Source organism: Schistocerca serialis, chromosome 1 (genome assembly GCF_023864345.2).
Source record: "Schistocerca serialis cubense isolate TAMUIC-IGC-003099 chromosome 1, iqSchSeri2.2, whole genome shotgun sequence".
Lineage (NCBI taxonomy): Eukaryota > Metazoa > Arthropoda > Insecta > Orthoptera > Acrididae > Schistocerca > Schistocerca serialis.
Window position 1 is genome coordinate 870867034 of NC_064638.1, and position 16381 is coordinate 870883414.

Genomic DNA, 16381 nt, shown 5'->3' on the forward strand with positions numbered 1-16381 from the left:
TTATGGACCGAGCGAAGTAGCGCAGTGGTTAGCACACTGGACTCGCATTCGGGAGGACGACGCTTCATTCCCGCGTCCGGCCATCCTGATTTAGGTTTTCCGTGATTTCCCCAAATCGCTTCAGGTAAATGCCGGGATGGTTCCTCTGAAAGAGCGCGGCCAACTTCCTTCCCCATCCTTCCTTAATACGATGAGACCGATGATCTCGCAGTCTGGTCCCCTCTCCCCAAACCAACCAGCCAACCTGTTTTGTTATGCATGTAATATGGTATGTGTAAACACTGTTTAGACGAAGGCGATGTTCTCTTAAGAGGAGTGAGCAAGCACTGACGATCATCATAATGAGCTGTTACTCGAGAACGACACAGTAGCCAAAATCGCCATCGTTATTAAATGTATTTAATACCAATCTATGCAGGAAATGCCAGTTCTTAAAAAAAAAGAAAAGGAAAGAAAGATTCGCGCAGTCCTACTGGGTTTGGCCTTTACACTTCTGAGTCCACTAGTACAGGTTTAACTAGCATTTAATACGCAGTCCCGTTTCCAGACTGCAGTTTCCCAATAACATGCACATTAATCAAACGCTTATCACTTCTGTTGCCCACCATGCCTTTCTTGTTTCATTCCATTTTGCATGTGAAATATGTCACGAATTTCAATTCTGTTCAGTGTGGGGTATGTCTCCGTCTTCCAACCCGCGTAAATTTGGACAGTGATCCATACACCGCAACACGCACTGGCTATGGACAACAATCATTATCGCCAATTATGGTTTTCCTCTTAACGACTGTGACGTTTGGTGACCATACCGTCATTGCATGTGACTGTGCACAACAGCTCTGATGAGGATTTCTGTGATTCACGTTTATTTTCTACTTCTGAGTACTAGTCCGCCGTTTTGTCACGATAGCACTTTCCCTTCCAGTAGGCCTGCGTCCGCCAGAATGTTTCTCCCGCCACATCAGTTAATCCCTTCACGATTCACATAAGCGGAAATCGGTTGTTCGGAGAATGAAGTCAGGCCCCACGGCTAGTAGGTGAGTAGTCAGAACATGCGAAGAATCCGGCAGGAAAACAGCGCCGACGCTCGATGACATCACTGAATCTAATTATACAAGCTCTTCCTCATCTCTTAGTAGCTAAACGCATTTTTATTAAGTTGCTTGCTAGCCTGTTTGTGTGTTCGGTAAAAATGTTGTAATTCACTTTAAACTAACTCCCCGATGAGCTACAGACTTACAGCTTTGAACATAGCGCAGAACGGGTTGATAATGCAATACTAACGCGCTTTCTTGTCTGGTATGTAGCGGAGGGTACTTTGTGTATCATTCGTATTCCCACTTTTCCTGTTCCAGTAGCGTAAGTTTCACGGCGTGAACGATTGCTGGTAAGACTCAGTGTGAGATCAATTCTCTCTGACTTCTATCTTCAGGGTCTTTACACGAGACTTGCGTAGGAGGAAGCAATATATATTGGTTGAGTCACGTGAGGAGGACCTGAAACTTACCACAATTTCTCTATTATAATCTCATCAAAATATATGAAACCAATTTAAAAAATTTCACACACAGACAACACTTCTTTTTTTTTTTTTTTTTTTGAGTCATCAGTCTTCTGACTGGTTGGACGCGGCCCTCCGAGAATTCCTCTCCTGTGCCAACCTCTTCGTCTCAGAGTAGCGCTTGGATCTTACGTTCTCAATTATTTGCTGGGTGTATTCCAATCTCCGCCTTCCACTACAGTTTTTACCCTCTACAGCTCCCTCTAATACCATGGATGTTATTCCCTGATGTCTTAACAGGTGCCCAATAATCCTATCCCTTTTTCTTGTCAGTATTTTCCGTATATTCCTTTCCTCGCCGATTCTGCGGAAGAACTCCTCATTCCTTACCCTAACAGTCCACCTAATTTTCAGCATTCTTCTGTAGCACCGCATCTCAAATGCTTCCATTCTCTTCTGTTCTGGTTTTCCCACAGTCCATGTTTCACTACCATACAACGCTGTGCTCCAGACGTACATTCTCAGAAATTCCTTTCTCAAATTAAAGCCTGTTTGATACTACTAGACTTCTCTTGTCCAGGAATGCCCTTTTTACGAGTGCTACTTTCCTTTTTATGTCCTCCTTGCTCCGTCCGTCATGGGTTACTTTGCTGTGTAGATAGCAGGACTTTGTCTACATCGTTATACCTATTTCTGGTGCGAAGTATCACGCTGTTCTCATTTCTGCTGCTTGTCGTTACTTTCGTGTTTTTTTTTCAGTTTATTCTCAATTCACATTCTGTACACATTATACTGTTCAGTCCATTCAATTCTTTTTCTCTTTAATTGAGGACAGCAATGTCATCAGCGATTATTATGACTGATATCCCTTCAACCTGAATTTTAATTCTGCAATTGAATCTTTCTTTTATTTACGTTATTGCTTTTTCGATGTATACTTTGAACAGTAGGGGCGAAAGACTACGTCCTAGTCCTACACGCTTTTTAATCCGAGCACCTCGTTCTTGGTCTCCCACTCTTATGGTTGCCTCCTGGTTCTTGTGCATGTTACATATTTCCCGTCTTTTTCTACTTTTATCGGAATTACAAACATCTTGCACCATTGTATATTGTCGAAAGCTTTTTCCAGGTCGACAAATCTTGTGAACATCTCTTTATTTCTCTTCAGTCTTGCTTCCATTATTAACCGCGACGTTAGAACTGCCTCTCTGGTGCCTCTACCTTTCCTAAAGCCAAACTGATCGTCATCTGTTAGATCCTATTTTCCATTCTTCTGGGTATTATTGTTGTCAGTAACTTGGATGCATGAGCTGTTAAGCTGATTGTGCGATAATTCTCGCACTTGTCGGGTAAGCCGCGCGGGATTAGCCGAGCGGTCTTAGGCGCTGCAGTCATGGACTGTGTGGTTGGTCCCTGCGGAGGTTCGAGTCCTCCCTCGGGCGTGGGTGTGTGTGTTTGTCCTTAGGATAATTTAGGTTAAATAGTGTGTAAGCTTAGGGACCGATGACCTTAGCAGTTAAGTCCCATAAGATTTCACACACATTTGAACATTTTTTGAACTTGTCGGCTATTGCTATCTCCGGAATTTTGTGGAAGACGTTAGCGCCAGTCTCATACATTCTACAGGGCTATTACAAATGATTGAAGCGATTTCATAAATTCACTGTAGCTCCATTCATTGACATATGGTCACGACACACTACAGATACGTAGAAAAACTCATAAAGTTTTGTTCGGCTGAAGCCGCACTTCAGGTTTCTGCCGCCAGAGCGCTCGAGAGCGCAGTGAGACAAAATGGCGACAGGAGCCGAGAAAGCATATGTCGTGCTTGAAATGCACTCACATCAGTCAGTCATAACAGTGCAACGACACTTCAGGACGAAGTTCAACAAAGATCCACCAACTGCTAACTCCATTCGACGATGGTATGCGCAGTTTAAAGCTTCTGGATGCCTCTGTAAGGAGAAATCAACGGGTCGGCCTGCAGTGAGCGAAGAAACGGTTGAACGCGTGCGGGCAAGTTTCACGCATAACCCGCGGAAGTCGACGAATAAAGCAAGCAGGGAGCAAAACATACCACAGCCGACGGTTTGGAAAATCTTACGGAAAAGGCTAAAGCAGAAGCCTTACCGTTTACAATTGCTACAAGCCCTGACACCCGATGACAAAGTCAAACGCTTTGAACTTTCGGCGCGGTTGCAACAGCTCATGGAAGAGGATGGGTTCAGTGCGAAACTTGTTTTCAGTGATGAAGCAACATTTTTTCTTAATGGTGAAGTGAACAGGCACAATGTGCGAATCTGGGCGGTAGAGAATCCTCACGCATTCGTGCAGCAAATTCGCAATTCACCAAAAGTTAACGTGTTTTGTACAATCTCACGGTTTAAAGTTTACGGCCCCTTTTTCTTCTGCGAAAAAAACGTTACAGGACACGTGTATCCGGACATGCTGGAAAATTGGCTCATGCCACAACTGGAGACCGACAGCGCCGACTTCATCTTTCAACAGGATGGTGCTCCACCGCACTTCCATCATGATGTTCGGCATTTCTTAAACAGGAGATTGGAAAACCGATGGATCGGTCGTGGTGGAGATCATGACCAGCAATTCATGTCATGGCCTCCACGCTTTCCCGACTTAACCCCATGCGATTTCTTTCTGTCGGGTTATGTGAAAGATTCAGTGTTTAAACCTCCTCTACCAAGAAACGTGCCAGAACTGCGAGCTCGCATCAACGATGCTTTCGAACTCATTGATGGGGACATGCTGCGCCGAGTGTGGGAGGAACTTGATTGTCGGCTTGATGTCTGCCGAATCACTAAAGGGGCACATATCGAACATTTGTGAATGCCTAAAAAAACTTTTTGAGTTTTTGTATGTGTGTGCAAAGCATTGTGAAAATATCTCAAATAATGAAGTTATTGTAGAGCTGTGAAATCGCTTCAAACATTTGTAATAACCCTGTACATACCAACGTGGAATAGTCGTTTTTTTGGCACTTTCTCCAGATTATAGTAAATCCAATGCAGTATTATCTATCCCTTCTGCCTTATTTGATCATAAGTGCTCGAAAGCTCTTTTAAATTCTGGCTCTAATACTGTGCTATGGTACCTAACGGTTACTGCTGAGTAGTTTCTCTTTACTCGTACTTTGGGTACTTGGGCTATGGACTGCTCTGTTTTTGCAGAATAGCTTGATGTTGTCATAAGGGTCGAGCCGCGCACATCTGCTTTCATGCCCTGCAGCTAAGTCACTGCAAATAATAACTTGTAGCTGTGACCCTGTAGTCAAGTAGTATATGCATTGGCTAGGACTGCGAGTTAATAAAATACCCAGAAATACAAAATAAAGATAAATGAATAATTTAATAAAAGGGGACTGTCCTAACGCTTATAATAGCTGTAGACGGCAGAGAATTGTGTTGAATAATGTTTATTCGAGAAAGGACATCTCAAATAAACTGGAAGTGGTCCTACGATATTCATTTAAAACACAGACAGCTGCAGAAAGTTACTTTGAGAGCGTTAAAAGAATGGTAGAAAATTCCCCAGACTAAATAGTGATCAAAGACATGCAAAAACTAAGTCCAATTAGCAACCACAACACACTAAATATTCACCAGCACAAAACAGTTCAGAATTCAGTATGATGATTCACAAATTAACATACGCAACACCAAGAATAGTAACTCATACTATGTCTATCTTCAGTTCCTTAATGTACGCAGACAAAATTAGAGTCCTGTTCTGAAGCCCATTCAGATCTCTCGAAACACAAATCCCTTCAAAAGTTAAAGTGTGGTAGCGGCCGTTCACTGCCCAGAATCAGTCACTTAGACGACGGAATCGTGCCCGTTGCTCTAGACAGGTCTGCCTTCTTCCAAAACTCGCGTGAAAGCGTCCAAAATGGCTCCCTTGAGCTTGTCACTTGAAAGGTCCAGTCTGCGCTAGACTCCCGGAGTGATCCGCTACTATCCACTTTAAAGATACCGAAACGTGGTTGTGTCATTGACTGTGCCCCATTTTTCTGAGACTGCAGATGTATTCAGATTCACTTTAATATGTAACTGTGACTTATTGTCGAAGTTCAGAGAGCTGTAGCCATCCTTATGATTGTCTCAGACTCCCCCATTTCCTGGAGCATTATCTGTTGCACAATGCCCATGCGAGTGACTGCTGTCTAAATTCCCAGCACTGGAGTATACTCGTTTCCAGTGACACAGCTCATCTGTACGCCTGGATGGCCAGAAGCCTTCAACCAGCCAGCCTGACCGCGGCGCGCCCTGTGACCTGGGCCTGCTGGCATTCAGACGAGCAACAGATTCATCTCTCCTCAGTACCAGGCCTACGTGGATGACTAACTCGCCCATATACCCATAACTTTACAACTGGATTCCTTATCTCTTCCCTATCGACTCCTGTTTCTTCTTCTGTCACGACATCAGGCAAGTCCTCCATCCCATAGAGGCATTCAGTGTTCTCTATCCAGATACCCGCTCCCTCCTCTGCATTTAACAGCGGAATTCCAACTGCAGTATTAATGTTACCATCCATGCTTTTAATTACACCGAAGGTTGTTTTGTTTTGACTTCCCTATACACTGCGTCAGTACTTCTGACAATCATTATTGTTTTGATTTCTTCACATTTTTCGAGCACCCATTTCGCATTACCTTCCCTGCTCTTCGTATTTACTTCTTTCCTACACTATGTGATCAAACGTATCCGGACACCTTACTGAAAATGACTTACAAAATGGCTCTGACAAGGGAACCTCCCCATCGCACCCCCCCTCAGATTTAGTTATAAGTTGGCACAGTGGATAGGCCTTGAAAAACTGAACACAGATCAATCGAGGAAACAGGAAGAAGTTGTGTGGAACTATGAAAAAAATAAGCAAAATATACAAACTGAGTAGTCCATGCGCAAGATATGCAACATCAAGGATACTATAAGTTCACGAGCGCCGTGGTCCCGTGGTTAGCGTGAGCAGCTACGGAGCGAGAGGTCCTTGGTTCAAGTCTTCCCTCGAGTGACAAGTTTAATTTTTTATATAATCAACTTCGCCTTCCAAAATTCCAGGACATGTTCAGATTTGCTTGGACATATGCAGGATTTGACCGTCTACACACGGGAAAATTTGAAAACGTTAAAAACATATGTTTTGAGAGAGCACAAGGAAAACTGTGCGACTGTGAAACTGTTGCGTTTATTTGTTGCAGTTTATGTGACAAACTCTTATGTTTTCATTACGTTCTTGGGAGTGATTATCACATCCACAAGAAAACCTAAATCGGGCAAGGTAGAAGAATCTTTTTACCCATTCGCCAAGTGTACAAGTTAGGTGGGTCGACAACATATTCCTGTCATGTGAGGCACATGCCGTCACCAGTGTCGTATGGAATATATCAGACATATTTTCCTGTGGAGGAACCGGTTGACCTATGACCTTGCGATCAAATGTTTTCGGTTTCCATTGGAGAGGCAATCCCACAGTTTTGCGGCGCGGTCGCAAAACACAGACAGTAAACTTATTACAGCGAACAAAACGTCAATGAACGAACGGACAGATCATAACTTTGCGAAAATAAACTTTTCATTCGAGGGAAGACTTGAACGAAGGACCTCTCGTTCCGCAGCTGCTCACGCTAACCACGGGACCACAGCGCTGCTGAGCTTACGCTGTCCTTGATGTTACCTATCTTGAACATGGACTACTCAGTTTGCAAATTTTGCTTATTTTTTTCATAGTTCCACACAACTTCTTCCTGTTTTCTCGATTGATTTGTGTTCAGTTTTTCAAGGCCTATCCACTGTGCCACCATATAACTAAATCTGAGGGGGGTGTGATGGGGAGGTTCCCTTGTGAGCACTATAGGACTTAGCTGCTGAGGTCATCAGTCCTCTAGAACTTAGAATTACTTAAATCTAACTAACCTAAGGACATCACACAGATCCATGCCCGAGGCAGGATTCGAACCTGTAACCGTAGCGAAAATGACTTACAAGTTCGTGGCGCCCTCCATCGGTAACGCTGGAGTTCAATATGGTGTTGGTCCACCCCTTAGCCTTCAGTACAGCTTCCACTCTCGCAGGCATACGTTCAATCAGGTGCTGGAAGGTTTCTTGGGGAATGGCAGCGCATTCTTCAATGACGGCTGCACTGGGTAGAGGTATCGATGTCGGTCCGTGTGGCCTGGCACGAAGTCGGCGTTCCAAAACATCCCAAAAGTGTTCTACAGGATTCAGGTCAGGACTCTGTGGAGACCAGTCCGTTACAGGGATGTTATTGTCGTGTAACCACTCCGCCACACGCCGTGCATTATGAACAGGTGCTCGATCGTGTCTGAAGATGCAATCGCCATCGTCGAATTGCTCTTCAACAGTGGAAAGCAAGAAGGTGCTTAAAACATCAATGTAAGCCTGTGCTGTAATAGTGCCATGCAAAACAACAAAGGTTGCAAGCCCCCTCCATGAAAAACACTACCACAGCACCGCCTCCGAATTTTACTGTTGGCACTTACACACACTGGTAGATGACCTTTACCGCCATTCGCCATACCCACACCCTGCCATCGGATCGCCACATTGTGTACCGTGATTCGTCACTCCACACAACGTTTTTACACTGCTCAATCGTCCAATGTTTATGCTCCTTACACCAAGCGAGGCGTCGTTCGGCATTCACCGGCGTGATGTGTGGCTCGACCATGAAATCCATGTTTTCTCACTTCCTGTCTAACTGTCATAATACTTGCAGTGGATCCTCATGCTGTCTGTAACTTTTGTGTGATGGTCTGGATAGATGTCTGCCTATTACACATTACGACCCTCTTCAACTGTCGGCTGTCTCTGTCAGTCAACAGACGAGGTCGGCCTGTACACTTTTGTGCTGTACGTGTCCCTCCACGTCTCCACTCCACTATCACATCGTAAACAGTGGGCCTAGGGATGTTTAAGAGTGTGGAAATCTCGCGAACAGACGTATGACGGAAGTGAGACCCAATCACCTGACCACGTTCGAAGTCCGTGAGTTCCACGGAGCGCCCCCTTATGCTCTCTCACGATGTCTAATAACTACTGAGGTCGCTGATATGCAGAACTTAGCAGTAGATGGCAGTACAATGAACCTAATACGAAAAACGTATGTTTTTCGGAGTCTCCGGATACTTTTGATCACATAATGTAACTGACTAGTATCTCTGTATTCCGCCCCATTATGCTCTCTCACGATGTCTAATGACTACTGAGGTCGCTGATATGCAGTACCTGGCAGTAGGTGGCAGCACAATGAACCTAATTGGAACCGCGGGACTGCTACGGTCGCAGGTTCGAATCCTGCCTCGGGCATGGATGTGTGTGATGTCCTTAGGTTAGTTAGGTTTAAGTAGTTCCAAGTTCTAGGGGACTGATGACCTAAGATGTTAAGTCCCATAGTGCTCAGAGCCATTTGAACCATTTTTTTAACCTAATATGAAAAACGGATGTTTTTCGGAGTGTCCGGATACTTTTGATCACATAGTGTAACTGATTTGTATCTCTGTAATCCTAAATTTTCCTGAACATTTTTGTACTTTCTTTTTTCGTCGAGCAGCTGGAGTATTTCTTCTGTTACTCATGGTCTCTTCGCAGTAATCGTCTTTGTACTTATATTTCTAGAGAAGTCCATTCCTCGTCAACTGAACTGCCTAATGACCTATGCATTATCACAGAATCTATGACCCCAGAGAACTTCAAATGTACTTTTCCATTCCTTAGTATTTCCCTATCCCACTTCCTTGCACACTGTTTCTTCCTGACTATTCTGTTACGCTTCAGCCCACTCTTCATCATAACTATGACCTGAGTCTGTATTGGCTCCTGAGTACACCTCACAAGCCAGTCTCTGACTTAGGAATCTCTAACTGACCATGGTGTCATCTAACTGAAATCTTCCCATATCTTCTGGCCTTTTCCAAATATACCTTCTCCTCTTGTGATTCTTGAACAGAGTATTCGCAATAACTGAAATTTATTGTGGAGCTCCAATTAGTCTTCCTCCTTAACTTTTTCTTCTGCTTCTTCCCCTGCAACAGCATTCCAGTCCACCAAGACTTTTAGGTTTCCAACTCTCTTTGCAAACTGAATTAACCGTTCAATATCCTTTCTATCTCTCCATCTTCTGCTTCCGACATCGGCATGTACACCTGATCTACTGTTGTCAGTATTGATTTGCTGTCGATTCTGATGAGAACAACTCTATCACTGGTCACAGTAACTCACTCTCTGCCGAACATCCCTACTCATAATTAATACTACTGCTGTTATGCCATTTTCCGCTGCTGTTGATATTACGCTTTACTCATCCGACCAGAAATCCTTGTCTTCTTTCTGTTTTAGTTCACTGACCTCTACTACATCTCTAATGAGCCTTATCATTTCCCTTTTCAAATTTTCTAGCGTCTGTACCAGTTTCAAACATCTGACATCCCACGCCTCGAATCGTGGAACATTATCCTTTCATGGTCGCCTCCCCCCTGGCAGTCCCCTCCCAGAGATCCGAATAGAGGACTAGTCTGGACTCTTTTGCAAATGGAGAGATCATCATTATGACACTTTTTCAATTACAGGCCATACGTCATGTGGATACACACTGTGTGTCTTCAATGCCGTATTTTCCATTGCTTTCTGCATTCTCATGCCGTGGATCGTTGCTGATACTTCTGTCTTTTAGGGGACGTTTCCCACTCCAGGAGCAAGAGAGAGCCGTGAACCTCTGTCCGGTCCTCTGCCCTCTTTGATAAGGCAGTTTCAGAATGAGGGTGCTTTTCTTCTTTGACATAAGTTTCTCCCAGGGTATACAATTTCCAAATAAAAACTTCCTGGCAGATTAAAACTGTGTGGTAGATCAAGACTCAAAATCGGTAGTTTTACCTTTCACAGGCAAGTGCTCTACTGACTTTTTTTTTTTGGTCAGGAAGCGAGTTAAACAAAACTTCTTTATTCGTACAAATATAAATACAATGTAAAGTCTGTCCTCCCAGCGGAACTAGCTACATTCAGAAAAGACATCCAAAAGTCTTTATTAATTAGGTGCGGGAGCTATGAAAAGAAAAAGAAAGTAAGCTAAGAAACGTGACGCCACAGACAAAGAGAGAAGACGGGACGGGGATATGATAAGACTTGCAGGTATCCACCTGCTTGGCAGCTGGAGCATGGGGCAGAGTGGGAAGGGGTCAACATGTGAGACCTGATCACGGTGCCCCTGGCTCCACTACAGGGTACATGCGCTTGAAAGGAGGGTGGAAGCAAAGAGTTGGGAGAATGCCCAGCTTGGTCTGGTATAGTGCATAAAAGAAAGGGGCGTGTGTCCTTGCACCTACCCCTTGTGGGTTACGATATGGAAATGTAGTGAGGGGAACGGGGCGGGGGAGTGTCGACCGTGTATGGCACCATTCAGCTGAGCAGGGGTGACGTAAAAATCACACGAAGGTAACTGGCGAAGAAGGGACAGTAGCATGGTGATGCTCGATCTCGTTGTGGGCGTTAGCAAGTACTGCCAGAGGTGTAAAAATTTTGGCACGTAAGTTACTTCAGTCTAAAGATACGGCCATTTATGTCACATTCTTTGATACACACTCTTCAAAACCTATAGGGTGTTTCCCATTGATCTAACATCGGGAAATTTGGCAATACGAAAGTGTTACGCCGGAGCCAAGGTAGCCCCTGAGGGCCGGCAACCCAAATTACACCACAGAGGACGGCGTTGTCTACGTCCCAGGCGTACTAAAAGCACTATGGTAAACACCGGCTATTTACGTACCAGATAATGGGAACAGACATTCCGAGCACTACTTCCTTAAGGGGAGCCCGAGCCACGGCATGCAGGAAGTATCACTACGCCAAAATCTGATTGGCTGGAGACAGGAATTTAGGGGATAGAACCAGCCCTGAAGTTCAGTTTACTCCGGATGCCGACCTCCCGTGCTTCGATCGCCGAAGATTAAGTATTCGTCTCTGAATTGGACTTTTACTAGTGTGTGTGTGTGTGTGTGTGTGTGTGTGTGTATGTGTGTTTTTGTTTGTTTTTTTACAAACCACGAACCTTTGTAGAAAATTAGACGTGAACTTTGGTTTGCCTAAATAAGGAGACTTTTACTGGCATTGTTATTGTTACCTTTTCGTTTGTTGTTCAGTCATCAAAATTGTGAACTTACCTCGATAAAATTTGCGTTTGTGAAAAATTGCGAATTGTCAGTCACAACAGAAAGGTTTCGCTGTACAAGTAAATGAAAATCTCTAAAATTGTTAATTTTTAATTATATAATAAGAAAAAACTATTTTTATAGTTTTTATCCGTCTGTCTGTTTGTCTGTTCGTCTGTTAATATTCTTTTTCTCTGAAGCAATTTGGCGCATCAGGTTAAAATTTATGTCACATACAAAAGTGTCTACGGATCCTTGACGGGTTAGAAACTTAAGCTTCTAAGTCAATGGACTCTAAAGATAAGGCTATTTATATCATATTTTGCAATTTGGAAATAAGCGAAGGTTCACAGTACAAGTAAAGGAAAAATTCCGAAAATTGATAATTTGTAATTATATAACACTAAAAAATACTTTTTGTCATTTTTTATCTGTTTGTTTGTCTATCTATGTGTTAAGACCCTCTTTTCTCTGGAACAAGTTTACGCATCAAGTTCAAATTTATGTCACATACTGAGGTCTATGGGCCGTTGGCGGTGTAAAAATTTTAAATTTCTAAGTCAAAGCACTCAAAACATTCAGTCGTTTATGCCATATATTTTGACAGTCGCAAACTCACTCATCAAAACCTATAGGGTATCACGAACTTTGGGAAGAAGCAAGGTTTCACAGTACAAGTAAAACAAAAAATCAATTGGGGTACGAAATAAAACAAATTCCAAAGCTACCTCATAGCAAAATACTCAGAAAAAATCCTGAATCTCATATTTTGCCATTGATGGACGAAGACACTTGGACAACCGAAACCATGGACGTGGTAGGTTTCGCGGCCATAAGCGGTGGTGGCGACACGTCCCGACCGACAGCCACGCAAGCCGGCCGCCTGTTGACAATGACGACCGATGAAGTCGATTATGCTTTTCGCCGCAAAACATGAATGCATTCCCTTTTGTCACGCTATGGCGTGCCATCCTGTTTTCATAAATTTCATGGTCGGTTACTTACCTACGTATTTGCTATATTTAATTCACTGATTGTGTTTAGCGAAAACCAACAAGGGCTATATCTAATTGTCATTCATTTTTTAAAACAAAAGCAAGGAAGCGTGGTCTTCGAGTTCCCATCTTCACTTCTCTGTGTCATCTGTAATTATTATTCAGTAATAACTGTTTAATTCATACTTAAAAGGTGTTTACAAATCATTTGTAGAATCCTTTCGTTAGCCACATTAAATTTTTATGTCAGTTTCTTTATGTTTCAGATGAAAATGTATCAGGATTGCGCATTCATTGTTTGAGAGCATAACGACCGAATGCTATATCGTGTCCTGTCGTTTAAATATTGCTTAGATACAAGGTCGAACCTGCAGATCTTTTCTTGAAGTCCATACTGATACTTATCACCACAATTTTACATGAAAACTAATACAGTATGCCCACGGTCAAAAATGCTTTTAATCAATGAGGAAGTACAACAGCCATCATTATCTGATAAATCACGCGATGGCAATAGTATGACAGAAAGTAATTTAGTGAAGTTAAATACAAGAATTCAACTTCTGTGCAATGTATGTTACGTTCATAGCTGCATCGTGCCATTGCACTTGTGATGTACTTTTCCAGTGACAAACCATTCTCAAATGCATTGCATATGTTTTTATCAAGTCCAGATCTTTTCCCAAATTTTATTCTGCCAGTAAGGAAAAATTACTTTACAAACTCGAACAGGAAGTCACCACCTACACTAAAGGAACCTGCACATGTTCATTAGTTCTTAATAATATTAGTTTCTCAAATTTTCAGTATATTGAGGAAACGCACACGTCATCAATATTATTGTCAGTTTTGTCAATTGTCGTCGGGAGTTTACAAGGTTAAGATGCTGAACACCCAAAATAAAGCGTGTTCCCCAATTATGTTAGCTGTAACAACAGAAAACAAAGAAAGAGGCGAAATTGGTCATAGAATGACTGAAAAAGTGAAGCTACTTTCGGCATTTTAATTTACTGACTGAAATCGAATTCGCTTTTCCGAAAGATTTCATAACATTCTAATCGGTCCTGCATAGTACCAAAAATTATTAATTTCTATCCGTTTTATTTATTTATTTATCTTCATTCAGTCGAGGATCATCTCACAGTGATATACGATTTGTCAAGGTAGTGCAATGCAAATCAGTAACTCTAAAAATAAAACACACAGCGTACATTACGTGCTTTGTGGAGATAAGATAGTTATCCCATAAGGGTAGGATAGGTGTTCGGCCGCGTCCTTGATTAAGGCACCACCCCAGCCATCTCGGAAAACGCAAAAAAACAGAGAAGGAAGCATGTTAATGAGGAATGAGTCTCTGTTGGCGAGATGTCAGGAGTAACTTCGAGATTTCTGGCGACAGGCATGTCATTCGAATGCTTGCAATTAAGTTCTGCAATATCATGACATGTTCAACTTTTTTTTTAAGTTTTGTGATAATTTGGCGAAACTGAGATGCATTTCCGAGATGTATTACTAGCCATTGTAGATAAGTGACGTATTTTTCGAAGTGGAAGCGCTTTTTCAGGCTGCTACGTAATTCACCAACGTACACCGTACCATATTTTCCAATTAATAAACTTAACAGGGTCATAGAGAATCCACCTTTTACCATGCTAAAGTGGTTGTTGTTGTTGTTGTTGTTGTGGTGGTCTTCAGTCCTGAGACTGGTTTGATGCAGCTCTCCATGCTACTCTATCCTGTGCAAGCTTCTTCATCTCCCAGCACCTACTGCAACCTACATCCTTCTGAATCTGCTTAGTACATTCGTCTCTTGGTCTCCCTCTACAATTTTTACCCTCCACACTGCCCTCCAATACTAAACTGGTGATCCCTTGATGCCACAGAACATGTCCTACCAACCGATTCCTTCTTCTACTCAAGTTGTGCCACAAACTCCTCTTCTCCCCAATTCTATTCAATACCTCCTCATTAGTTATGTGATCTACCCATCTAATCTTCAGCATTCTTCTGTAGCACCACATTTCGAAAGATACTATTCTCTTCTTGTCCAAAATATTTATCGCCCACGTTTCACTTCCATACATGGCTACACTCCATAGAAATACTTTCAGAAACGACTTCCTGACACTTAAATCTATACTCGAAGTTAACAAATTTCTCTTCTTCAGAAATTCTTTCCTTGCCATTTCCAGTCTACATTTTATATCCTCTCTACTTCGACCATCATCAGTTATTTTGATCCCCAAATAGCAAAACTCCTTTACTACTTTAAGTGTCTCATATTCTAATCTAATTCCCTCAGCATCGCCTGACTTAATTCGACTACATTCCATTATCCTCGTTTTGCTTTTGTTGATGTTCGTCAAATATCCTCCTTTCAAGACACTGTCCATTCCGTTCAACTGCTCTTCTAAGTCCTTTGCTGTCTCTGACAGAATTACAATGTCATCGGCGAACCTCAAAGTTTTTATTTCTTCTCCATGGATTTTAATACCTACTCCGAATTTTTCGTTTGTTTCCTTCACTGCTTGCTCAATATGCAGATTGAATGACATCGGGGAGAGGCTACAACCCTGTCTCACTCCCTTCCCAACCACAGCTTCCCTTTCATGTCCCTCGACCCTTATAATGCCATCTGGTTTCTGTACAAATTGTAAATAGCCTTTCGCTCTCTGTATTTTACCCCTGCCACCTTCAGAATTTGAAAGAGAGTATTCCAGTCAACATTGTCAAAAGCTTTCTCCAAGTCTACAAATGCTAGAAACGTAGGTTTGCCTTTCCTTAATCTAGCTTCTAAGATAAGTCGTAGGGTCAGTATTTCTACAGAATCCAAACTGATCTTCCCCAAGATCAGCTTCTACTAGTTTTTCCATTCGTGTGTAAAGAATTCGCGTTAGTATTTTGCAGCTGTGACTTATTAAACTGATAGTTCGGTAATTTTCACATGTCAACACCTACTTTCTTTGGAATTGGAATTATTATATTCTTTTTGAAGTCTGAGGGTATTTCGCCTTTCTCATACATCTTGCTCACCAGATGGTAGAGTTTTGTCAGGACTGGCTCTCCCAAAGCTGACAGTAGTTCTAATGGAATGTTGTCTACTCCCGGGTCTTTGTTTCGACTCAGGTCTTTCAGTGCTCTGTCGAACTCTTCACGCAGTATCATATCTCACATTTCATCTTCATCTACATCCTCTTCCATTTCCAAAATATTGTCCTCAAGTACATCGCCCTTGTATAGACCCTCTATATACTCCTTCCACCTTTCTGCTTTCCCTTCTTTGCTTAGAACTCGGTTTCCATCTGAGCTCTTGATATTCATACAAGTGGTTCTCTTTTCTCCAAAGGTCTCTTTAATTTTCCTGTAGGCAGTGTCTATCTGACCCCTATTGAGATAAGCCTCTACATCCTTACATTTGTCCTCTAGCCATCGCTAAATTGGTATAGGCCCATTAAAATTGTTTTGTGTTATAAAAATAACTGAAAAAATTGAATCTCAGGTATAACATGCACAAAGGCGAAATGAAAACATAAGCAGCGTACACTAATGCCGAGTGCCTGGTTCACGAACATCGGTCACTTGTCAAACCGTCGATACTTGACTTCTCATATTGAGTATGTATTGACAATACTAAGAGTATAATGAGGGCCATCAGTACTGCTCGTCAATATTTCTAGCACTGACAACACGTCAACACACACC